At 43.4% G+C, this 27,655-nt stretch overlaps 1 protein-coding gene across 10 annotated transcripts in view; it reads left to right on the plus strand.

Moving 5' to 3' along the window:
- BAZ2A (bromodomain adjacent to zinc finger domain 2A) overlaps positions 1-27,655 on the plus strand; it is a 1,342,005-nt gene that overhangs the window by 56,533 nt on the left and 1,257,817 nt on the right. For 8 of the 10 annotated variants that reach the window (XM_078689111.1, XM_078689113.1, XM_078689115.1 and 5 more), the window contains one exon: positions 25,492-25,567. The exons of the other annotated variants lie outside the window; for them this stretch is intronic. The gene's annotated coding sequence lies outside the window, so the exon portion shown is untranslated. The remainder of the gene's footprint in view (positions 1-25,491; positions 25,568-27,655) is intronic. 10 annotated transcript variants of the gene reach the window in all.

The following is a 27,655-nucleotide window of genomic DNA, read 5'->3' on the forward strand; positions in this document are numbered from 1 at the left end:
GTGAAACAATGTCTGGATGTCTAAAAGTAACCAAAACACAGTCCCTCTGTATGTGTTTGTTTAGGGGGCCCACCCAAGGGACCCTTCTAACCATAACAATTTCAGCTACCTGTTGTTGTGGGACCGGTCTGTGAGTGTTCAACCAACAGGCAACCTCATTTTTTAAGGAGGAAAATGATTCGGGGGTAGTGCCGCTAAGCTCAGGAACACCAGTTAATATGACTACCAGGGGGGCTGCCTCCGGGGGCAGGTTAATTGCCTTGGTCCACCTAGCACCGCCACCATCTAGTTTGGGACGCTCAACCTCTGCGCTACCTGGGCCTATAAAACTAGAGACGTTAGCTCCGGGCGCGCCCGGAGGTGCCTGTGTTGTCACAGGATTTGCTACTGGGGCCACGTTTGAGTTAGGAACAGGCACAGGGGCTGAAACTAGTTCTCCCCCTCCACCAACCTGGCCCTGCTGTGCAGTTGGAGCTTGCTGAAGATGGTTCATAATCTCCCCGGTGGCCTGTTCAATAGTTAGGAGCCTATTCTCTATGGAATTTAATCTGGCCACTTGTGGGTTAATCAAAGATTCCAAAGTAGAGCACAGTGCAGGGGTCAGCTTGTCTGTCCCTGCCTGCGCATTGTCCCCAAATATGAATGCGGTCGGCTGGGTTGGCACCAAATCCTGAGGGAATACATTAGTGTCAGCGGTGGTTAGAGGGTGGACTTCCCTACTGGCGAGTGAGGTCATCGTGTGGTTTGGTTCAGTACCCTTATCAAGTTTAGCCTTTTTCCCGCCCCTCACCAGACAGCCGCGTTTCCTCTAAGGGACCGCCCCTTCCCTAGCTCCCCTTGTATGACTATTCGTGGATAACAACCCACCCTCTGATGTCCCCATGTTGGTAAGAGCTACAGATGGTGGTGCAATTATGACTTCAGGGGTGATTGGTAAAGGAGCCCCGACCGCTCCTGGGCTATTTCCAAGATCATGTAAGACAGACGCAATAGTTTGTTCAATACTGTCCAATAGGGGAGTGGGAGAGGCCCCCCCCTGTCAGGCGTTTTAGCACTAGCTATTAGGCCTAGTGAAGACCTCCTCAAACTATCAATGCCTTGTGACAGGCGGCTCTCAACCACCGCAATCTCTTTTGAAAGAACAGAGTTCGCTCTCAGTAAAAAATTGTCCAATGTACCTGTGATCAGAGAAGTTGAGGCAGTAGTCTTACTCCTTGTCTCTCGACCCGCCATGATTTATAGGCACACCAGTCCTTGTATCTGGGTCAAGGATGAATCCCTCGGTCAGAGTGAATTAAACAGGGCCCAGAGGGATGGCCCGGTCCGGTCCTGCACGTCTCTAACGGGCTACAACAGGCCCGCCCTTGGCCCGGGCTTCACCCAGGCATGTCCCGCGCGCGTCCCGCGTGCGCGTGTATGGATGTTGTTGAAGTAGGTAGGAGGAGGGTGCGGGAAGAGGACCCAGCTGTGGCCAGTGATGGCACGCAAGGCCCGCTGGTCCTCGCAGTCCCGACCCGGCTGTGAATCCCGGCATACTCTGCCCCTCGGTCGTGGAAAGTTCCCTTGCTCAGCCTCCGGTGCTCCGTGAACCAAAGGAAAGGAGAATTCAATCTGCCAAGTGTCCACGCCTACGAGCGGCACCCCTTCACATTAGCAAATATTTAAATCTATATTTGTACTTATGAAAATGAAAATCACAAAAAATGGAAACTAACAACTGTCACAAATTTCCAGGCATACTTTTGTAAACTCTTATGAATTCCTAAAGGTGGTAAATCGGAACCAAGGCCATGTCATAAATATGCAGGTGCACTTATGTGACTTTCCTTCGGCATGGGCCCATTCTACTTTTACTCTGACTATACTGGTTTTATAATGATTTTCTGTATTTTAGAAATATTGGCATGCATTTAATACATTCCATGAAATGATGCCTTAGTGAAATGTTATTTAATATTCCATAGTTCAGTAAAACAGGCTGTATTCTTTGTACTATTTTTTCCAAATTGCAGATTTATTTGCTGTAAAAGTTAATTTGAAAGTAAATAAATTACACAAGTTTAGCAAAACTGTCAGTAACTTCATCTCTCTTTCTGTTTTAAATTAAAATATTTTTTGAGTGCATTGGTGATTTTATTTTGAAAGCAAACACTGAGCTATGCCAGTTCTGTTGGGAGCCATCCAGCTACTTGCTGGTCCATAACTAACCCTTTTTTTGTTTTTATTTGCATTTCTCTAACCAAACCTTTCATTGCACAGAGCACATATTTAGCTTAAAAGCACACGAGGAGCTACGGACAGGCCAGAGCACTTAGTCCGGTGGTGCTAGCAGAATCTTTGTTGAGGGTAGGCCATTTTACCCCTCGCCCATATGAAATCCATTAGTTTCTTCATATCTGTGATCTCTGTTATTGGGATAGGGGATTGTGTCATTATGATTCATTTTGTCACTATCTTTACCAGGAAATATATAGTGGCGTCTGTTGCCTGATATCTTCAGACCTCTTTACAAAGTTCTGGCTAGTACACTTCCATCAAGTCCTTTATATTATTGGTTACGTTCATAACTAGATAATTTATTCATTTGCCTAACGAAAGAGTAGCAGGGTTTTCATACGATTCACCAAGACTGTCAGACAGGTTATCTGGGAGTAGATAAGTCGACCATCCAGAGGTTGCAGCTGGTGCAAACGCAGCAGCGAGACTGCTTTTTCGACTGCCTATGTTTTCTTCTGTGGCAGGGTGTATAAAAGATTTACACCGGTTAACGGTGTCGAATCGGGTGAAATTTAAGGCGCTGTTATATGTTTAGACATAAAACCGGTTCAGGCCCAAAATATCTGCAGGATTTGATGCAGCGTCACATTCTTCCTCCTCTTACGCTCTGCTCAGTAAATTCGCTTCTTTGTTCCTAAAATCAGATGGGCCTGTATGAGAGGCCGGTCATTGGCCTATCTGGGACTGACCTTATGGAATTCCTTACCAGCCTCCTTGTGAGCTGAGACCCCTGCTCGCCTGTTGCAAGGGTCTGAAAACCTGGTTGTTAAATTCGTTTTCATAATAACCTCTTTTTCTCGCCTACCCTGCCTGGTGCCGGGAACAGGGGTGTGGAATTTATTAAAATATCTACTTGTCCATGGGGTAGGTTGCTTCATAAATCTACTTGTCCTGTAAAAAAATCCACTTGTCCCTTTGGTGCCATGTTGGGCGGCGACAAATTATGGCAGCAATCTCATTATATAAGAGCTCTTATATAGCCTCTCTGATTATGCCAGGGCTCATACCATAGTAGTGTTTGAATACTATCAATCCCTTTATGTTGCTACGTTTCCGCAGAACTACATACTGGGACTGAAGGTAGTGGTAAACAATAGTTCTAGGGTTGGAATGTCCTTTTGAGTCCGTGCAAACCTAATAACTTGCATGTTTTAAGGGTTTTCAACAACTCTTCTCTAATCTGTTTCAATACTGAGAAATTTTGGAAATTTATTCCTGACAATGGCAGATGTAAACCTTTTTCCAGAGTTGGGGAAAAAAGTGGTCGGCGGCGAAATAAACTTGCAAACACTCAGGTGTTTGCATGAGCAAATCTACACATGCATATTTGCTCATGCTAAAATGCAGTTCACAAATATTTTCTAAGAGTACTATTTCTTGCCCTACTGCTGTAAATTCTTGTGAATTCACGAAAACGATATAGCTGCCCTTAATGCAAGGACATATACCAAGTGTCAGAACTTACATTTACTGAGAGCGCTCAGCCTAATAATAAAGGCTCTCAATTAATGAACCATAAATACAAGTTTGAACAACATTAACATATGCACACAAATATAAACTTAACTGCAGGCAGTGCCCTTCCCTGATCCTTAATGTGGCACTGCAAACTGGCAGCCAAAGGATTTGCGCAGCAGGGGGTTGGGCCTGCTTGTCCCAAGGACAAAATGCACATTAAAACTTGTTGCCCTTGACCCCAAACAATATGTCCTGGGCCTCTGGCTATAGGAATTCCACATCCCTGCGGGAAACCCTTCGCGGTAGCTGCATGCCCTACACATTTTAAATAATAACAATCACCCCCTCTCTTCCGTGTTTATACTGGAACCTGAGATTTCCTCAAGTTCATTTAGTATATTGATCACCTGTGTTATTCAGTACCCACTAGAAAAGGCAGGACTGCGTATTAGGACAACAGGACGCCCGAATACACCATCAGAGACTGTTGGCTCAGTTCCTAGCTAGCTCACTCAGAGTGCCTCACATGAACCCCTAACCTTCATGGGGTGGCAGGTGGTTTTGGGAAACTCTAGCATGGCCCCCTGATCCCCAAGGGATTATGCATGCCCTTGGTTATTATAAGCAAGAAACGAAGGAAGTTTGCAGTACATTTATTGAAACAGTTGTAATTGTGCATAGAAAGAATGAGCTGCTATTTATCAGGCAGATTAAACAAAGCAAAGTAACTAGCATTATAAACCTGGTGAAAAGAATGAGCAGTCCAACCATGGCAGTCTGATATTTATATACAATATATTTGCAATGGCGAATCTCTCCACGCCGCTAATTACTCTAACTCTTTGGCGCAGTTTCAAGAATGTACAGCACAGCCAGGCAAGGTTCTGCAATAAGATTTTATTAATTTTTTTAATTGTGCATTCTCCAAGTGTAGACACGAGTTGTGTTGTGTTTCGGCTGGAACTTTCAACTGGCCATATTTCCCCCAAAAATGCCCTAATGTTTATAGTTGTGCATGGATTTTGGTGTGATCGTTAAATGGGGATTGAAAAAAAAAGTGCATTTCCCATAATAATTCCCATCGAGATTTTAGACACTACTACAGCCTGAGCCACTGAACAGAATGACACCAAATTTGGCAGCAAGCTAGTTGTTGGTCCAGAAAGTGTGCTTTTTGTTATTTGGTGTAAAAAAGAAAAATGAAATACACATATCTAGGAACACGGACCTTCCGTGGATCCACTGTGGTGATGCGCGGCTTCCCAAGCTAATCGCAGCGCCGTGATTGGTTTCCCGCAACCTCACGGGAGAGTTGCGGCCATTTTATATATCAGGGAATGGTACCTGGCTGGGTACATTGGAATGAAATGTAGTAGAAGGGTGCAGGGTAGAGCTAACCTTACCCCATGGGTGCAATTTAGGGATCTGTGAGGAACCCCAGAAAATAATCCAGATTGATTTTTTTTTTATAATACAAAATTTGCGATTCCGCCGTGGGGCTGAGCGGGATCCCCACGTACCACTGCAGTGGATTCATGAATTCTGCCCCCCAAAATAAATATAAGCTTTCTCAGACACTGATGTGTGTGTGTACACACACGCACACACGCACAAACGCACACACGCACGCACACGCACACACCCAACACAACCCCTTTTCAGACACTCACAGATCCACTCTGAGTCCCACTTATGCTGATGCAGCCACTGACTGACTCGCGCATACACTGATGCAGCCACTGGAAGACCCACGCATACACTGATGCAGCCACTGGAAGACCTACGCATACACTGAACTGATGCCCACTCTCAGAGCCCCTCAGACACGGACCCACTCAGACACTCACACACATACTGGCAGACACACTCCGTTTGTAGACCCACTCAGATTCTCATGCACCCACTCAGAGACTCACTGAGACATTCACACACCAACTGGAAGGCCAACTGAGACACACCCACTCTCAGAGACACTCACACACCCATTCATGGACCCACTCCGACACTAACACACCCATTAACAGGCACACTCAAATAGTAGACCCACTCAGACTCGTATATATACACACTCACAGGCCCACTCAATCATTCGCTCACACACAGATCCACAGAGATACTTAGACACTGACACACATACTCACAGACCAACTCACACTCTTACAGCCACTTTTAGACCCAGTCATACTCCCACTCATGCAGACACTCGCATACCCCCTCAGACACACACACACACCCACTTGCTTACCCACACACTCCTGCACCCACTCAGACCCACATACACAGTGACAGATCCACACAGTAACTACCACACCCAGTGAGAGTCCCATACAGCCACTCATGTACCCACTCAGACCCGTGCAGCCACTCATACACCCACTCACCCATACAGTCACTCAAGCACCCAATCGCTGACCGATGAGGCCATTCACAGACCCATACAGCCACTATCAAACATTACAAGTTACACTAAGGATTTTTTTATTTTAACTTAGAAATTCACATAAAAAAGCAGTGGTTACAGGGACGCTCTAGCTAGGCTCAGATTTTACGCGTACAAATCCAAAAATATTTAGCAGTTAACTGAACTAACTATAACTTATGCTCCGGCAGTGCACTGCTTTTGACCTCACATATTACATCACTCACTATGGTCAGTGACCTCAATGATGACCTCTAACATAACATAACATAACATCACTGATGACATTCAGTGATTGCAAGTGTTTTCGGCCCTGAAGACCCCATCCCCTGGGGCATGGCCACCTAGTTGGGAAGCCTGAAGGTCCTCCATGGTCCCAACTGGTCCCCCCCCCGTGGTAGCTGACATTGCTTTTTACACACCGGGAGCAGCTGACCTGCAGCTTCCTGTGTGTAAAAAGCAAAGTGCTCTGCTTTGAGCAAGCAAGAGCAACTGCTCTTGCTTGTTTAAAGAGGAGCACAATGTTTTCTATGGCATGGCGGTAGCGGTGCTCCTGCCATGCCATAGCAAATTGCAATGACCCGGGGGTGCGTACCCCGGCACATTGCTAGAGCCACCCCCTGGGGGGGGGGGTGGTCCCCAGGGTCATCTAGGGATCCTGAAGGGGGGGGGGCCACGTGCCCCTCCTCCTTCAATCACATTCACCCCGGGAAGATGGTGGTCGCCGGGGACGGGGGTCTGCAGCGGACCCCTTCAGTAATTGTACTTGTGTCCGGAGAGGTGGCGGTCCCCGGGACTGCGGGGGAGGCCATGGGCCTCCTCTGCACCCCCTCCTAAAGTATGTGCCCCAGGGAGATGTTCCCCGGCCGGGGCAGCGGGGGAGCCCCTACGGCCTCCGCCGCATTATTTAATGTAAAAAAAAAAAAGTGTGCCATGGGGAGGTGTTACTAGGGGGATGTGGCGGTCCGCAAGGCGCCCCCTTATTGTTTTTAATGAGCACTGTGGGGGTGGCGGTCCTCAGGGAAGGGGGTGGTCCGCGAAGGGCCTCCTCCCCACATAATTTTAAATAGCCCAGGGGAGGTGGCGGTCCTCGGGGCTGCGGGTGAGTCCAGTGGGCCCACCTGCATTTATTAGCAAAAGTGCCCCAGGGGAATGTGGTGGTGCCCAGGGCTTTGATAAGACTTAAGAGGGGGGCCTCATGGGCCCCCTCCTATAATTAGTATATGCCCCTGATACCTGGCCTATTATTCCAAAGCAAACTGTTAAGTTAAAAACAAACAAAAAAACATGCTTTTTATCCTCAGCAGGGTCCCTGTGGGCCTTCCATCATATCTGGAATTCGTCTTCAAGCAGAGTCCCAAGATGGCTGGGACCACTTCTTGGTTGAAGTGTTGGCAGCCGTTTAAAGTTTAGTAGGATTTTAAGTCCACTGCAAGGACTCGCATCTCCAGATTACTATATTAAAAAAAAAAATAGATATCTGAAAAGCTGCTGAACGGATTTACACCAAATCACAAAAACCACGCTTTCTGGCCCAACATCTACCTTTCTGCTAAATTTGATGTAATTACGTTTAGCAATTCAGGTTGTAGTCGTGTTAAAAAAAAAAATGTAAAATGCCCACAGACTTAACATGGGGAAAATGCATTTTGGGACCCCCCCTTTTTTTTTTCGGACCCCTACTTGACGGGTCACTGATACTTTCAACACAGCAGCTGAACCAACAAGCATTTGCAATGCAATAGGTCTCGCCTTTGCAAGAGTTGGAGCCATTGGTATTGTAAATGACAACTGGCATTGTAAAATGCGGGACATGGTCTGGTTTAAAGTGAATGTCCAGCATAAACTACGCTTTAAATGGCCCCATTGGTTTCAAACATTAGCATCTTATGTTACCAACAATTTCCTGCATAAGAGATCCCAATGACCCATGCGCGGGCTCCATAATGCCAAAAATGTCCACAGTATGCCAAGGATGGTCAGCATTATGTCATATATGAGAAACATAATATCAAGGATGCCCACAATATGCCAATTATGACGTGTATTTTTGCCAGGGGTATGCCAACAATTCCCAGTGTGAGAAAGGTGGACATCATGACACCAAAGACAGGCACCATTGTGCATATGATAACTAGAATATAAAAGTAATTGCCTGCACTATGCCACAGATATCATTGGAATTCCAAGGAGGCCCACAATATATCATGCTTTACCTAAATAATGTCAGGAACTGCACTATGCCATAGGTTAGAATCATCATATTATGGGTATCTACTGCATGTCAATCATACCACCCTCAGTACAATATTTTGGGCCCAGTAATGCTTCAGGTGCGCATTGACATGCAATAAATCTTGTATGTGTCCAGAGATGCCACTGCTAAGGTCAAGCTGGCAGCCACAGAGGGACAGTCCACACTGTGCTAGAACACAGACACTAGCATTACCACTCTCACTCACACACACATACTGAGTGACACACCCACTCGTGCAGACAAATGCAGATACGCAAACATGCACACAGTCCCCCAGGAGTAGCAATTCAGTACTGTGGATCACAAGCATGCCATCCAACTAAGTCTTTCAACTTTGATGTGGAGTACACTAAAATATGTCCGTACACATGAATACAAAATCTACATATAGCATCGACCCAACTGTATGAATTTCCCAATTCAGCACAATGCCTGGGAGTAGCATTAATCAAAAAATGCCAGTCAATAAACAAGTTTCGATCTAAAGTAAGCATTATGATGACAATGGGGTAGTGAGCCACTCGGCACCCATAACACCACAAATGACTTGGCACACACGCCAAGGACTGTGCGCAACCGAGGGGTTGAATAAAGTGCCCTGCTCACACAAGAGCAGTGTGTGCGCCAGACCAACTACCGTGCCTATGTGTTCCTGATATAGCACAGATAGACGGGACATCGCACCGGGGGTACACGATCAGCGGAAGCACTTACAAATGAGTGCATGCCTTTAACTACATTATAATGTTAGTGCATTAAAACAACACATTTCTGAATTGTCGATGTATCCAGTAGAACAATGCCAAACACTGTTTCTGTACACTATTATGTATAATTATCTTATAGAAACAAGCATGGAACGCCAAACAAGCTGGTGAAGGAGCCAGAGCTGAGGCTCAGCACCGCCATGCATGCTGTGCAGACCATAATACTGGTCATGTGGCAATGCAGGAACCAATCAGGTTGCAAGGTTTTATTCACCACTAATGTGAAAAAATGCTAGTAAAATTAAACAAGCATTACGGGCATTGTATTAAATAAAATAGCCAGGTTTAGCTAAACTCACCGCCGCAGCCGAGCACGAACAGGAAGCCAGGCAACGTGTGTTGGGACGGGGGCGGGCCACAAAAAAGGCAGGAAACAGACGGGAGCCTACCCCGTGCTCCTGTGAAGCCAGCCGGAAGTGGGCGTGTGAGCTAGCGGGGCTCCCGTGCTTGTGGAGAGCCCCGCCTGCTGCTGAGCCTGACCTGCTGCCGATGGAGCGAGGAACACAAGGAAAGAGCCCGGTGAGTGGGGGCGGGGGGGTGGTAGTAGAGGGGATGTGTGCGTGTGTGTGCCTGCGTGTGTGTGCCTGCGTGTGTGTGCCTGCGTGTGTGTGCCTGCGTGTGTGTGCCTGCGTGTGTGTGTGTGTGCGTGTGTGTGTGTGTGTGTGTGTGTCTGTGTGTGTAAGCGCGTGTGTGTGTAAGCGCGTGTGTGTGTAAGCGCGTGTGTGTGTAAGCGCGAGCGCCCAGGAGAGTCAGCCCACCAGCAGAAGCGTGTCCTGGAGATGAAATCGCCGAGGAAATGCGCGTAACTACCCCCTCTCAGCCATTCCCAGGAAACCCACGACAATAGGTCTTTCGCTGGAGCAGCGCTATGCGCTGCTAACACCAGCGAGACCTAAAAAAGGGAAGTTTTGTGAAAATTGTCTTTAGATTAGTCAAGCGGCGCCAAAGTTTATTGACAACAAACAATTTTCCTATGGAAACTTTGGTCCTAACTATAACTACCTACTGGCGACCGCCAGTGGAATGGATGTATATGCTTACACTGGAGACACTTAAGACAACAGTCCTTTTGGTTAACGTATATTTTAACAGCTTCTGCTCAGCGCCAGCTAAAAGATTGAGCCAGCTAGCAACAATATGGAATATCTGTGGTGACTTCAACTTGCGACATCTAGGTTCAACCACCGCAGGCTGCCCATCCCTAAACCCCTTAAGCATGCAACTAAAGAAAATCTTATGTAAACATGGACTGAGGTCCATACAGACCCCAGCTAATAACTTTGAGCCATCACTACAGTTTTTAAAAATGTTCAGGGGATACGCCCTATTGACTATGTTTTCGCCTCTTATGGAACTATGGAACTTATGGAACACCTTGAGAGCTTCAAAGTATTTTCCTCACACAAGAGTGACCACCTTCCACTCTGTACAATGTTTAATCTCGGCTCATCTAAATGCGAAGGCCACAATGCTCTGGGCAACTCTCTGAATGACGAATCTGCATTCTTAATCTGGAGAATAACATGGACCCCGATCAATCTGCAGAAATTAACATCATGGAAAGCAACTACTGGACAGTCCCTGCAGGCCCAAATTGGCGAATATCTATTGGGATCCATAAACTACTGGATCCCCCCCCAAGTCGTGGGCAATCTGTCAAAAACCAATCTATTTTTGACTAGCTCACTGCTCATCTGTAAGCTGAATAAGGCAACCCGCTAAACCCAGAACTAACTAATCAAAGCGAGGTTGCAACTGGAGCTTCAAGGTGCAAGAAAACAACATAGGTAACTGATATGGCAGGTAAAAAAATCAGCTTAGGGATAAGGAATAGTACCACGTTTACTCGCTCATGAGCAAGCACAATCCGGCCGACTTATGGAGGCATATTAAAAACATAACCCGCCAGGATGCTACTAGGTCTAATATTATTGATGAAGCCATGTGGACCTTGCACCTTAAAGAAACTATTCGTAGTCTAACAGTTTTTTCACCTGAAATTTTAGACCCCATTGATGACACAAATAGCTGTGTCCCTAAGTACGCGATCAATAACATCCAAAAAGCTGTATGTAAAACATGAATATCGGGTGCACCAGTAAAATGGACTCTCATCCCAACTGTTCAAAGACGATCCAGCATTATGGCCTGCAATACTTTCTCCACTGTACTGCACATGGTTCAAGTTCCCGACAGCTGGAGAGGATCAACACTGCCTCTGATTTTCAAAATGGGCGACAGACAGAACCCCATTAACTACCACCTGATTGCCTTACTGGACATTGAGGCCAAGATCTATGCCTCTGCTATTTTAAAAAACCTTGAGTCATGGGCAACAACAAACGTTATAATCCCATTTTGCCCAACAGGCTTTAGACCTTACTCCTCCACACTGGATAACATAGTTACTCTATCTTATCTCGTCCACTAGCCGAAAAGCCAGAAGTCTGCAGCTCTTTATGCATGATTTGTGGACTTCATCGGTGTTCAACCTGGTGGATAGGGGGATTTTAGGGAGCAAACTCCAGGAGTGGGGCATCCCAAGCGACCTGCTTGATGCCATCATATCATTGTATTCATCAACTTGAGTGAGGGTCAAGCTGTCAGACACCGCTTTAACCAGGAAAATCAACACTAACCAAATATTAAAGCAAGGATGCGTCCTAGCTCCAATGCTGTTTAATAACCTATACACAGCAGATGTGTCACTAGCATTAATCAATGGCAATGTAATTCCCCCCCCAAAATAGGAGCAGCCAAGTTCACAATATTGCAGTATGCAGATGACATTGTTTTGCTTGACAACCCAAAAATAGGAATTAAGAGAGCCCTAAACGCCCTTCACTCATACAACACGGCAAATAAGATGATAGTAAATGTCTTGAAAACAAAAGTGATATCATTCGGAAGGATGCACAAGCAAACAAAACGTGACTAGTCTCTTGGCCCCATAAAAATAACAGGAGCAAAATCTTACAACTATCTGGGCATGTGGTTCTCTGTGAACGGTGCACCCAACATACATTTAAGTCACCTAAAGGATAAAGCTGCATTAATTACCACCAGACCCTGCCAACTGCACTCTGCCCTCAAAAGCCCCTCTTCAGCCCCAATCCGAAAGGTATTCAGGGCCGTATTAGCATCCGCAAACACCTATGGCAGCGAGGTCTTCCCGGGTCACTGATTAACACCTTGAAAAAACTACTTCTAAAAGTCTACAAAAGAGTGTTTAGGTTGCCTCATTACACCAGGGGTTATCTGGTTAGACTCTGGTTTGACCTAGAGGGCATTAAATGGGCCAGCATGTGGACCTTTTAAAAATACTATTGTAGTTTCATTTTGGCCATGCCCTGCACCTTATCCTTCAGAACATGTTCAAAACTAAAAATAGTCCTTGGTCCACCTACCCAAAGGTGGCAGCAGCCAGTCTCCAAATAGATCTGCCTGCACTAAATGCTTCATCACTTACGCACACAGCAGTGAAAAGCATACTGAAAAACACCAGATACAATTCCTCTCGAAGACTGCAGACATGGAAAGCATCAAGTCCACACCACTACTAAATGCCCTGGCACCATCGTACGACGGCCATGTTGGCCTCTAGGCACAACCATATCTTAATTGCACAATCGGGAAAGCCTGCCTAACCCAAATTTTGTCTGCAAGGATGCTGTCATTACAAATTTAAAACATCAATCCAAACTGGCTGCTCCTCTCCAATATCGTTAAGTGCTGGCTGTACGGCTACAACTTTTACACACTTACTATGTTGCTGCCTGACTCGGCTCCGCTTCTGCAGAATGTTATTAGAGCCACTTTTTTTTAACCCACGACATAAGCACATACAACAATGCCATGAACTGGATTTTTAGCACCATGGTCCCTTTTGAGCTTGCAGGAATAGGCAAATTCTTTAAAGCAGTGCAGGACCGTCTTAAAAAAATACTACAAACTCCCCAGATGATTGCCGATTGACAACTTTCTGCATATGGATAATATGCACTTTAAAGTCTGACTGTCTCTCAATTGAGTTTTAACAATTTTGACACCTCTAATTTATTCATAGTAGATCTTAAATCATATTTATTTTCTTTTCTTCTTTATCGCAAGTCTGTCTGTGTTAGACAGCTTCACAATGATTTACTGATTCTTACATTTCTTACACTTTGGCTTACCTGTAATTGATTTTAAACAGTCCTATTGCCTCAAAGCTAACTAAAGTAGATTCAGATCATGTGTTTTACCCTCTGTCATGCCTTTGCTATGCCAGATGGTACTACGATGACCCATCCACTTTTTCTATTTTTTAATGCTCTTTGTGAAACATCTCTTCTATTGTTTTATATTGTCAAGGTTTTAATTAACCATACAATAAAAATAATTCGGACTGTGTGTGTGTGTGTGTGTGTGTGTGTGTGTGTGTGTGTGTGTATGTATGTATATGTGTGATGTATGTGTATGTGTGTATAGATGTGTGTGTGTATATATGTGTGTGTATACATGTGTGTATATATGTGTATGCATGTGTGTATATATATATATGTGTATGTGTGTATAGATGAATGTGTGGGTGTGTATATATGTATGTATGTGTGTATATATGTATGTATATGTGTATGTATGTAGATGTGTGGGTGTGTGTATATATGTATATATATATGTGTGTGTATATGATACACACTTCCCGGTCACTTGCCTCCTCCAAAGTAGAAACGGGCAACCACAGGAAGATGGCACAAACGCAGTCAGTGGGATTGCTTCCGGTTTTTTATTTAATTTTTCTGTTATAACCAGCAAAAGTGCCCGTACATTAGAAGGGAACAGATCTACGTGTTTCGGCACCAGCCATCGACTGTTTCACAGAATTCGGTGTACAGTTTCTTATTTAAAGGGCTATTACAGTCCTCCCACCAACCATTTAAAAATATTTTAAAGGAACAGGCCCATAGCTTTCAAGCTACTATATTTCATAGGTATGCAATGTGTATGACATTGTTCCGATCACGAGGGAGCTGACATGAGACAATGCACTGTTACAATTACAGTGAAGTAACAGATCAAAAACGGAGTCCCCATCTTTATTTAACTAGTACGGATACACACACACATGCTAAGGATGGCTTCAGTTGCAAGTATATTTATATATATAAATATATCCCAACACTGCAAAATTTCTAAATAAGATTTACAGTGAACTTCTAATCGTGTATTTCAATCGCACTAAGGATCTTCCTAGTGATATGTACTTATTGTTTTCGCAAGGTACTAGATACACCTTATAATCAACCTTATATCCTTAACACAGGACTTTGAATGCTATACAGAGATTTTCTTTAGTCATGTTACATTAGCCAAAATTCACTAGTGCTGTACACCAAAGTCTCTCGTTGATATTCGAGGTGCCTTATCCTCTGTATCCTTTTTACTGTGCAAAATTTGCAATACATTTGAAATCAAAGTGCTTTTGAATGTGTAAAATTCACGATGTTTAGCTGATAATGCCTAAAGTGCTTCACAATCTGCAAAAAGTCCTTCACTATACTTGGAGGGCTAATGCAATATGCTATAATAAAGTACCATAGAAAAAACAAGCATTGGCATAGCCAATAGGTCTCGCTTTTGGGACCTTATAAGTATTTAGTTATGCAGCACAATATCCTTGGTGCATCAACGTCAACTGTTGCATGGCTAAACACTTATAAAGTCCCAAAGGCGAGACCTATTAGCTATGCGAATGCTCGTTTTTACTTTACTTTCCATGGTTTCTAGTAGACTTTCAGCACCCCAGAAAAGGGCAAATTGGGTTTAACCCTTAAATCTGCTCCTCTTGGACGGGCAGAAAAACTTTGGAACCATGTGGCTTGGGCGCACAGTCTGATGCTATCCCTAGCTGCTCGTCCCCTCCACCCTCTCCTCCCCCTCCCTTCCCTGGGGTCTACAGTGCTTTCTGCTCGGCCCCCCTAGGGAGCAGAAAGACTGTTCAATTATTTAATTTCTTTTAACTGGTAGTGCACTTACCATGCTTAGAGGGACATTCCTTTGTCCACCGGTGCCAAGTGAGTGAAAGCCTGTTGGGACTGGCAAGTCTCCTACATGGTGACAGACATGCATCCCTGCCCTAGGAGCCCATGCTGCAATATCTGGATCCTTAATTCAGATTTTTTGGCATGGGCTCACATGCATCATGTGTGTGCACCATAACATAGGCTTATCTCATGGACTGAGGTCTTGTTAGACATGGAAGGGAGCCAACAGAGCTATCCTCACAGTGGTACATAGCTGCTGCTTTTATGAAGAGTTAAGTAGCATGTGAGTGGTAGTGGCGTCATATCATGTTTTTGTAATCTGGATCAGTAGTGCAAACAGGACTTTTTACCTGCGTCACTGGAGTGGGGCCTGGCCCAGTCCTGTACAGTTCCACTGGTATGCTTAATGCACCCTCGGCCTACATCATGCTAGCATGTAGTGCTGTGCAGCGCAAGTGTGTTTGTGTTTGTGTGTATGCTGTGATGCATGTGTACCTGTGATTGTTACAATACATGGAGGCCTGTTACGTCCATACTTGAACTCCAGGGCCTTGGTGAGGCATGTGGAGAAGACCTCCCAGACAGATTTGTAGACTGACACATTCCTAAAAGCTGGGTGGGACAAAGATTGGAGGAAGGGAGAGCTCAGCCCTCCTGTGCACTTCAAAGGGGCTTTTTGATTCAGGAAAGGTCTCTGGTCAGCGGGGCCTGGTCACATCTCATGGAGAGGATGGGGCAGAGAAGGACAACAGTGCAGAGGGGACACTTCAAAGGAAGTACCATCCACCACACACATTTCAAAGAGAAAGACTAATTCACATCTGTGTCTGGAAATTAATTCTAAAATGGGGAGCTTGAGTCTCCCAAAATATCAGCTGTCAAGCAGTCATCTGGTGCTGTACATCAACTTTCAGAAGCTCAGCAAGACTTCTGCTTATTAGTCTCCAGTACTAGGTACAAGTTCTGCAAGTCTCCTTGCTGGGTAAAGGACACCACCCAGGACAATTCAGATCACTTGTCCTGGAGCCTGTCATTGACTCCATATGGCAGCAGGGCCGCCGTGAAAAGCAAAACCCCTTGCCCCGGTGCACCGCTACGAAGAGTGGGGGCTGACGCCCTGGTGCAGTGTGCCACTGAAGTGCCACAGGTTCTGAGCCGCACACCAGGAGATTGGAGACCGTGTAGCTGCCCAAGACCTATTGCTGTGATGAGAAGAACTTACTGCATCACCAGAGGATCACCATTTTCAAGTGGACCTTGATGCATGCAAGGCATTCTTGGTAAGAAAGCGTATTGGGATCCATGCACATCACTTAACCATAGCCTCACCTCGGTGTCAGGAATGTCTGGAGTTGAGAGGCTGCCTTTGGCGCGAGTGAACCCTGGTCTAATTACTGTTAAATTGACAGAATTGGTGAATTTGAAAGGAAGAATCTGGACAGCTCTTTGTGGTTTTATGTGGCCTCTCCCGTCACAAGCAAGAGGCCCAGCCACCCACGTGGCGTACCAGAATTATGAAACGTGTACGGCTATAGAATGGTAGAACATATATTATCATCAAATTAATTCCTTAAACCATAAGAGTACAACAGCCATAACTGTATATTACTTTTGTTAATCCGCAACCAAGGCAAAACATTGCAATTAAAAACTCACCATTTGCTACTTTTTTTCTTACTTATTTTCATCTCAATATAAGTTTGAGAAAACCATCAGTAATGTACGCAAATGGCACCTAATTTATGTTTGTATTTTGCCTACTTTTCATAAATGCAGTGCTTTCCAGGATCATCGTGGGTTTGGCACTGGTTTCTAACACAAACTGCGAGTTACTAAAAAAGAAAAAAAAAAACGACACTACTTTGAAAACTGCAAAAACAGGGGTTCAGGAGTCCTTAGCACTTACGGGGTTAAGCACCCTAAGAGGTCCAAAACAGGTGGTGTTGCAGCTGGATGGCTCCTTCAGAGTGGGTGTGCCCTAGGATAACCACAGTAACGGGCAATTTCGCACCAGTGCCGGGCAATTTTCCACCTCTGGTACTTGTATTTAATGACAGACAGAAAGTGCTTCGCACAGGTCTTTGGTTCATATGTCCAGCTCAAAACTGCTTTTGAACTAGTTCGACACGGTTGCAATGGAGGAGTTTTAGTCTAACATCTAAAGCGTAACAATGTAAAATATTATAATAAATTAGACTGCTTTCCGACACAATAAAAGTGTTTTAACGTGCCAGTTAACGGTTTTAAAAACAATGCAACTCCTGTGGCCTGGATCAAACAACAAGAGTCTGTTTATTTAAAATCCGTTCAGACGGAGAAGGTGCACAAAGCAGAAATCTGCAGCGCGAAGAGAGTGACTGAGGGCTCTCTGACTGGCTTTTGGTAAGAACTGCAGCTGTGTGGGAGGGACTGAGGGCGATAAATGAAGAATGGAAACGAAAGATGGTGGATCAAATGAGGGTGTGGCAGAGGGTGCAGCACAGAGAAAAGTGTTGCATTTTAGAGGCAACAAAGTGCCCTGCAGTTAAGCTTATTTGCGCTTTAAGGTCACCTTAGTCGTTTTCAAATTAGAAACCGTTCTGGTGCTTCAATCTTCCTACGCAGCAGAAACGTGAAGTGTTCGTTTTACCAAAAACAAACTTTTCCACACATGGAAATAAAAACAGTCAAATGCCAGATGTTCCGTTACTTGTTACATTCGCCCTTTAAAAAAATGACGCAACAGCCTGTTTCAAGCAAGTTAAAACTTAAGTACTCCTAACTAACCTCACGATCCAAATCGAGAAGGTGCAACAGGTTAAGACGTAGATTTTTTTCTTCTTAACCAAACCATCGACAAGCATGACGTGCGGCCGCAGAAGACAGGGCTGCCACACTGCGAAAGTGAAAGTAATGGCCAGCGATAATGCGAAGGAAGAGATAAGACAGGCAGATTGCGGCTGCGCACGTGCACACACGCTCCAGACCAGGAAAATGGGTAGCACTTTGAAAACCCCCTACTAAAAGTCGATCAAGCAGCGCATGCTCGACTTTGAGAGAGACTGAGAGTGAGACGGACTCTGACTCCAATCCAGTCAGTCATTAAACAAACCGGCGCCAACTTATTGAGGGTAGAACAAGAAGATTATTTTATTTAACAAACAACAAAAATATATATCCACAAACAAGTTTGTCTGAGCCCGAGCCTCTTTCAGAGCGGGCATACGGCAGGGGTAGCCACCCCCAAAATATCCACAGTAAATCCAGCAAAGGTGGTGAGTATGATCAAAAACACCGGAGCTGTGGCCTCAATTCAAATCATGTTTATTGCAACACTAAGTGCCGACGCGTTTCGGAGTTGCATCTCTCCTTTCTCACGGGCAAGGTTTAATGCATTTTCAAACTCTTTTAAAGGAACAAGTGCTCATAGCGTGCAAAATCATAGACATGAAAAACATACTTATCTTTGTCGTTATGTGTGTCAATAAAGTTGTGATGAATAGATAGACAACACAGGCAATGCATCATGATGAATGGTGATGTAAATAATACATTTGACTGGAGTAAAACCGACATCAAAAAAGCAGTGCGCCAACATATATCCTCAACAGTGCAATAGACAACACAAGGGCTTGCCATATGGTAGTGGCCAAGAGTGTGTATGACTAGAATGCATGCATTCAAAGAAGTGGATAAGAGCACTTCCTGTCCAGTAGGCAATACCGCCCCAGTGGGCAAACCTAAGAATCTTCTTCAATTTAATTAGTATGCCCCGGTGGGCAAACAATTATACCCCATACCATGAATTCTGAGGGCCTCTCTCTTTGACATGATCTAACTGAATCACAGTGACTTAATTACCACTTGGTATTATGCTTAGTCCTTCTCAAATTAACCAAATCTCTTGCATCAAAAAATGACCCAAAGTGACAACATTTCATCGGCTGGTTTGGCGATGGATATTCGAGCTCCTCTGCATCACCCATTCACATCTGTAATAGTTTAGACAGAGATATATATATATATATGTGTGTGTGTATATATATATATATATATATATATATATATATATATATATATAATGTATGTATGTATATATATATATATATATATTCACTGAAAAAACCATAGGTTATAGACCATATATAGTTAGGAATTTGCATTTACAAAACCTTGAAAATTCACTGAAAAAACCATAGGTTAGAGACCATATATAGTTAGCTGGACATTTTATTGACATAAAACCAATGAAATTCCATATATAGTTAGTTGCACTAACTATATATCGCGCACCCGCAATCCACTGCTGATGATGTCACATATTACATCATTCATGACATGGTCAGTGACATCACTGATGACATCACTGATGACATCTCAAATGACACATATAAATATTAAAACCGTTGTTGAAAAAGTGCACACAAATAAAAAATAAACAATAAACCTTAAAAGACATGAAGTTAAGAACCTGAGGACATAATGCAGACAAAAATGTATCCTAGATGAACGGACATTTCCTCATACAGATTCAAACCGTTAGGGGACAGAGTATTGTATTTGACAATCATTCTGGACTCAAGTTTTCTTAATCTGTTGCCTCCTCTTATCCTAGGGGGTATACAATCAAGGACACTGAATTTCAGCAGGTTGGCATTTTGGTTATGGCACACACTAAAATGTCTGGCAACCTGATATTATCATTTTTCTTAATGGCCCGTGGATGCTCAAGTACCCTCTTTGTGCCTTTGTGGATCGTGCTGCCTATGTATTATTTGTCACAGGGACATTTTAATGCATAGATCACAAATTCAGTGTTGCAGTTTGTTTTTCCTGATTTGGTATGCGGGTTTGTCTTTGCATAGTTTAATCATTTTACAGCTCTAACTAAATGTACATGCTTTGCACTGATTGCAGGTAAAAAAAAAAACTGAATGTCGGTACATTTCTTAGATTGATTCACTAAGCTCTTACTCAGTGAATCACATAACCATCTAGGTTTCCTAAATGTGAGAGATGGATATTCCCCAACATATTCCCTTAAATCATCATCACTTCTCAGAACCTCCCAAAACTTTTTCAAACTTTTCCTGATCTCGCAGGCATAGTTGTTGTACTGGGTTATGAACGTTATGTGCTCTTTGTGTGTTTCAGCTACTCTGCTTTTGGGAATAAGCAACTCCTAACGTTTCAGTTTTTCCACTTTAGTGGTAGCTTGCTTAATAATGGTGGTGCTGTAGCCCTGTGCCCTAAATCTCTTAGTCATAATCTCTTTTTCTGTTTGATAGCTTTCCTCAGTACTACAGTTCCTTTTGGCCCAAAGTAACTCACCAAAAGGAATACTGCAAATTAGATTTTTGGGGTGGCAACAATTAGCATGTAATAAGCTGTTGCCAGCCGTGTGTTTTCTAAAAAGTTTACTAGTGATTCTCACACCTTGGATCTCCAATTTGAGATCCAAAAATTAAATGGTGGTGTTGGTTTCACCTGTAAAGTGCAAATTTAATGAGTTCTCATTAAGGACAGTAACAAACTCCTGCGCCCGGATTTCAGTCCCTCTCCAAATGCAGAAGATGTCGTCAATGTACCTAGCCCAGAGTCCTGCAAAGCTGGGGGCGAAGCAAGTTCCCATCGCCTGCCCTTGGTTTGTCTGTACATCTTGTTGTCAAACAAGAAGAAATAATTTTTTAGGCATAACTTGGTCATCTCCAGGATCTTTTCTGTATGGAAAAGAAAAGACAAGGATCTACCTTACATGAAAAATCTACAGGCTTCAATACCCAGATCTTGGGGAATACATGTGTACAGACTACTCACATCCATACTCATGAGTAGGTAGTCTTCCTCCCAAGTGATCTCATTAACAATTCTAAGGAAATCCCCAGTGTCTTTAACAAATGATGGTAAATATTGGACTAATGGCTGAAGAAAATGTTCCACATACTTAGATGTATTTTCTAACGCACTGTTTCTTGACAACGCCAGCAACCTGGTGGGTTGCTGGCATTCTTATGGATTTTTGGCAGAAGGTATAATACTGGGATTTTCGGATCTTTACATACCAAAAATGAATATTCATCCTGGTTCAGGATACTCTTGTCCCACCAGTCCCCCAACTTGCTGAGGACATCTTTGTTGGCTGCATCATATTCTCCTTTAGATGTGAGGCATTATCTATCTGTATCAGCTAATTGTTTTTGTCCTTCATCTAAGTACATGTTCAGTGGCCAGATCACCACATTTCCTCCCTTATCTGACTCTTTGATAACAATGTCAGTACAAGATTCTCACTCTCTGAGTGCTGTTATTTGAGTTTTTTAAAGATTATACACCATGTTGGATTTGCGTGATTCTAGTTTTTGTAATTCTCTTATCATGCCTTTTTTAAAACAATTAATGGCATCGTTGTTAATTTGTGGAATAAAAACAGATTTGGGTTTAAAATTAGTTTCGCCCCCCAACCCCATATCATTATCGGTGTTGATGAGATTGAGAAACTGGTCATCGATAAAACATTCATCATCAGCCTGTTCATGTACTGTGTGAAGAATATGTATATCATCCATAGTCCATGCCATAGGATTAGCTTGCACTGATGTTAATTTTTCTGGATTTGTTACTAGGAAACCATTTTTTAAATTTAAGTTTCCTGACTAAACTAAACAGATCAATACGATATATGTTGGCGCACTGCTTTTTTGATGTCGGCTTTACTCCAGTCAAATATATTATTTACATCACTATTTATCATGATACATTGCCTGTATTGTGTATCTATTCATCACAACTTTGACGCACAAAATGACAAAGATCAGTATGTTTTTCATGTCTATGATTTTTCACTCTATGAGCACTTGTTCCTTTAAAAGAAATAGAAAATGCACTAAACCTTGCCGGTGAGAAAGGAGTAAAGCATAATATCCCAGCGATCCGATTCGTGTACTCTGGGCCCAATGCGTTTTGAACTCTTACAGTCCTTGTTCATGGGCTATTTATGTATATCACTACCCTGACTCGAGGGCATAGCGGGTGTACCCTCTACCACATTTCCTTATTTCGCCTGAGAGCCCATACCTGGTTGACTTGATCTGAAGTAGGATTATCAATTCCTCTCATCCATATGCGAGTTCAGCGTTGGCAGAGCTGCATGTCGTACACAGCCTTTGTTCCCATCTGACCTGTAAAGGGACAATACATTGTTTTTATTTTAAAATAACTATGTTAGAGGTACAAATCTGATGCAATGATGTCTAGATCACCTTAAAGAATAAGGAATTTGTCATGGAGTGTAGGGTTGCGGTCAACAAAGAAACTGAACTTGCGGGTCTACCTGCAAATAGGATTCCCTTAATGCAGGGAGGAGCCTGAACTTTAATGTTTCTGTTTTTCAATCAAGCAGCTCCCCCCCCTCCCCCCTCCCCCTCTTCCGGTTGAATTGGGAACAGCTCCCACCCCTAAGGATTTGGTCAAGAATCTTTGTGTCCACGCAAATCCAGCATGTTTCTGCGGTCTGCTTTGGTAAGATAAAAATGATCAGGAAATTCATCAACTTCTTGCCAGAAACCTCACGTAAAACTGTGGTGCATGCGTTAGATTCCATTGGCGTAGTCAAGATGGGAGGTGACTATCTGGGTCTGACCAGCGGTTTGATCCATAGGCTGCAGATTGTGCAAAATGTGACAGCTAGGCTGGTCCACAAGGTCCCTCTCCGTCGTCATATCTCCCCTCACCTCAGACAACTTAATTGGTACCTGTGGCCAAAAGAGTTGAATTTAAGGCCCTCACATTTGACTTTCGGGCCTACCAGGGAAGATGCCCTAAGTATCTGAGGATGAGACTTCGCCCTTACCAGCTAGGCAGATTGCTGAAGTCCATTTTTAAATGTTACCTATTCATCCCCCATTTTGCTAAAGCGAGAATGGGGGCAGAACTTTCGAGTTGGGAACCTCTAAATGCTGGAATAACCTGCCCCTCTAACTTCGTATGATGCACTCTGAGCAGGAGTTTAGAAAGGCCTTGAAGACCTGGCTGTTCATCCGCAGAGACTAGTTCTTCACTAGCATGGCTATGATGTTATCCACTTTAGCGGCGGGACACCTCAGTTGAGGTAGCAGCGCGCTCTATAAATGTTTATTATTATTATCATTATTAATGGCAGAGTATTCTACTGCCAGATCTAACAGAGTGAATAATGGTACCCCTTCATGGTGCTACTTTGAAATAAAAAGCAATTTGACCTCAAACTATTCACCCTAGGTAGTGCTTTGGGATATTTGTAAGTGCTCCTGTTCTTAAATACACGAAGAGAGCACCTACCTAAATGGAATTGCGAGGAGCATACTTGACACACTGGGTATTCGTGATTAGACTCCACAGTGGAGTTACTTTATTCATACATTGATGAGAATTGGAAGGTGATTGAATTGTTAAGTGTATTCAGCTATGCTGAAAGCGAAATGAAAGAGCAGTATTGCAAGAAGGTAAAGCTGTATAAAAGATTTGTTTTCAGTTCGACACCAAACAAAGGAATAGAAACAATGGCACCCAAGGATCTGGTTGTGACTGAAAGCTTTGTATATGGGATTAATTTGGTTTGATCAACTTGTGATGTTCATACAACATAAAAAGATGCTAGTTTATGGGTAGGTAATAATCCGAACTATTTATTAATCAATTTATTCGTTATTGAGTGTATATCCTCCTCTGACCGCTTGCTGCTTGAAAATGGAATCGGCAAAAGCATAAGGGTTTTCCTGAACTCCAGGTTGTCCTGGGTAGACTTCAAACGCGAGTTACAGTCATTGAAAGCTTTGGGTCCTAAAGGTAATTAGGACTGACCCCCAGCACATGCCTTATTGACTTGTTGAATTGCAATAACAGACTGGAGTTAGAATGCAAATTGTGTGAGCAATGATACAGAGATGGGCAAGGAAGCAAGAACAATAATTTTGCCTTTAATTCTTGTCACATTTGCTCGGCTTTCAGAGACAGAGGTCAAGTACATCACAGTTATATCAAGTAGATTTTTTCAAGTTACTGGATATGCAGGTCTAGTAACATTTTTATGATTTTTTTAAGCCCTGTCCATGCCACAAAAAATTATAAGTATAATTCACCACTTTAAACAGTAGACTTTTTGAGCCATTGACAATCAGTCTAGCTGTTTGCGGGCATATGTTACATAGTCACTTCTCTATTAGGCGATATGGCAGAAGGCAAGGCTTTGGAAGCTTTGAAAAAACAAAAATTAAGTGACTTTTAAGCTTTGCTTGGAATGCCTAGATACCAGATGTTAAAGTAATCCAGTTAAGAGAGCTTCTACACAGAGACTACCTAGCATGAGAACTCAGAGCTACAAAAGGTGGTGGGGCTTTACTCCACATTCTGTGTATGCTGAAGCCTAAAGCGTTGACTGCGTAGATCTCAGTCTTGAAATAAAAATATCTACATCCAGATAAACTCCAAGTAACTTGTTTGGAAAGAAATTAGTGGTGGAGTGCCAAACCTTGTAGGACAAAAGGAATTGTCACCTCCAAGTTTGTGATTGCCATTCAACAGCAACTCATTCTTGCTGGAATTGAACTTCAAAAGTTGCTGTACATATAATCTTGTCTATCCCGTAGGCAAAGGCAGGGGTGGGGTCATGAACTGGCTCAGTGTGGTCTATGTAAGTAATTAGCTGTGCCTTGTTGGCATAAGAAATTTCATAAATCCAGAAGAAATTATATATTGGGCAATTGCTCTCCTATAGATGTTTAAAAGCATAGTGGAAATCCCACCAATATAAAGCTCTTGAATCTGCATTGTGGCAAGTTTACAGATTAAGATTGATCAGAAAACAAATGAAGAAAGCTACTGTGGATTGCAGCATTGAGCAGTCCCAATTGAGTATGCAAGAAATGAGGAGAGGAGAGCTTGGATATGAGTGCAAGATGTAGAATAGCTGTGAACAATGGCTGTCCTTCGCAAAAGATGGAGGGCAAGTTGGTTTAAGGTAGATGATTGTCATTCTCAGGGGCATTATGCACTCGTGAAATATTCAGCTGTAGATAGTTATTTCAATGTATATGTCCTTAAAGGTCATTCTAGTCAAATATACAAGAACCGGACCAGAGTTGAGTGAGTTAGGTGGTCTTGTATTGAATGTGCAGTCATAAGAAAAGCATAAAACAAATAGGTGTGCCCATTACGTGAGCACCCCAAAATGGTTTAGTGTGGCTTCAATGCATGGTGCTTTCCATGAAAGTCAATCTTTATTGTGACGAGTTAAACTGCTTTATTAACTTGTGTCTCTTTGTGAATTTGCAGGTGTAAACTGTGTGTGGTGAGAAGCAAGCAGAAACAAATGCAGATTAAGAGTCCTTGAGTGTGCCGACATAAAGATGTAAGAACACGGTTGTGGGAAAATTTGGATCTATAATGTTTCCAGTTGGGTATTATTCAGATGTAGTACCTATTAAAGTTCAGATGAGTGAGTCCTTGATCTCAAAAATTTTAGTGAGATTGTATTGTAGACAATCGGTTGCTGCTTCATATCGTGGACATGGTATACTATCATAAATAGATTCTAATTCCTAAAACACAGATAGTAACACATTTTAATGCAGAAATATTTGATGCTTAATGTTTATTTTGTAAAAATGACATAAATTCTGTACAATCAGTATTTGTAAAGAGATTAGCTGACCAGAGGGATCCCAGAGCTAGCATCCAAAACACTGCTGCCAGTCCGCCGCATCCAACACCTTTCGCAGATCAGGGATTAGATATAAAGCCAAGTTTCCAAGTGCTTCCTGAATGTGAGTTAGTTGTCCATCAGACGTAAGCTATTTGACAGAGCGTTTCAAAGCTTAGAGACCAGGTAGGAAAAAGCATGCTCACCACACCTCATCCGACAGATATGGGCAACCTTTGACCGACCTTTGGGATCCGCCTTGATGGTATGGCTGCATTGTGGCTTGTAACAAAGGAGGGCCTTTCACATGCAGTGCTTGATGTGCAATGCAGAGAGCCTTGAACTTCACCTGTTGTTCATTTGGGAGCCAGTGAAGAGTAGCCAAGGGACTCTGAGCTGATCTGGGAATGTTCAGTAAGAGGTGAGCCACAGCATTTTGCACAACCTGTAACTTTTTAGTCACATGTTCTGGGGCGCCAGGTAGAGCGAATTCATAGTCCAGGCGTACAAGTATCAAAGCCTGAACAACAAATCTTCGTGTTAAAGGTGCGATAAAGTCTAGAATTTTATGAAGCATCCCGAGAACGCCCAAACAACTGACCAACAGTTTCCTCGCCTGGGCTTCCATTGAGAGGGAGCTCTCTAGCCACATCCCTAAACCTTTTATGAGAGTTTTGGGGGCAGGTGCATTCCCTAAGTGTTCAGGCCATCCGAGTAAGCGCTGGATATTGGGATTTTTGCCTCTCATGATCTCTGTTTTGTCCCAATTATGTTTTAGGCAGCTATTGGCCATCCAGCTAGCTACCTTCTCCAATTTGTTGAGATTGGGTCCTTGCTTGGGTGCAATTGAGAACACGAATTGAATTTCATCCGCGTAGAAAAAGATCAACATCTCATTCTTGAACAATCTCAACTAAAGGATTCAAAGATTAAAGAGCGTGGGGCTGAGCGCAGAGCCTTGGGGCACTCTACTTTGCAGGAGGAAGATATCGGAGTAGCATATTTTGTGCAGCACCTGAAAAGTCCTGTCCCCTAGAAACAATGTAAGCCATTTTTAGAGCATTGGCTGGTATTCAGGCATTAGTAATTCTCAGAATAAGAATTCTGTGGATGACTGTGTTGAATGCAGCTCTGAGATCGAGGAGTACAATTGCAACTGAATCTCCACGATTTAACAACATCCTAAGCTCCTCCACAACAGCCAGGATAGCTGGTTCAATACTATGCTGTGGTCTAAACCCTGTCTTTGTAGGATGCAGAATGGCATTAGCTTCCAGGAACAGAGACAGATGTTGATTTACATGCTTCTCCAGTAGGTTACCGGAAGCTACAAGATCATCCTATAATTACCTAGACAGAGCGGGTCCCGGTTAGGCTTTTTAGCAGGGGTTTTAATACTGCATGTTTCCAAGCAGGAGGAACTATACCGCTGGTAAGGGAACGATTAAGAAGGTCCAGCAGGGCCAGAAAAATGAGTTTCTCTCCCAGTAGGAGGATATGGAGAGGGGCCAGGTCAAAAGGGGAACCTGACTTCACCTTGCTAAAAAGTGCTTTAATGAGTTCCAGGGTATTATCAGAAAATGTTACCAGACAAGTTGAGGTGTTCTCCTCCATATCTGTGTTTGGGGTAAGGTCTGGCTCACTTTTAGTGCCCTGGAATGATGAATTTTTTTATTTATTTTTTATATAAAGAATAACTTCACTAGATCATTACAACAAGCTACTTTTGGCTCTGGTAGCCAGCTGTCTGATTTAGACTTGGTCAGCAGTTTAGCAATTTGGAATAATTCCAGTTGT

This window comes from Lissotriton helveticus, chromosome 1_1 (genome assembly GCF_964261635.1).
Source record: "Lissotriton helveticus chromosome 1_1, aLisHel1.1, whole genome shotgun sequence".
NCBI classification, from domain to species: Eukaryota; Metazoa; Chordata; class Amphibia; order Caudata; family Salamandridae; genus Lissotriton; species Lissotriton helveticus.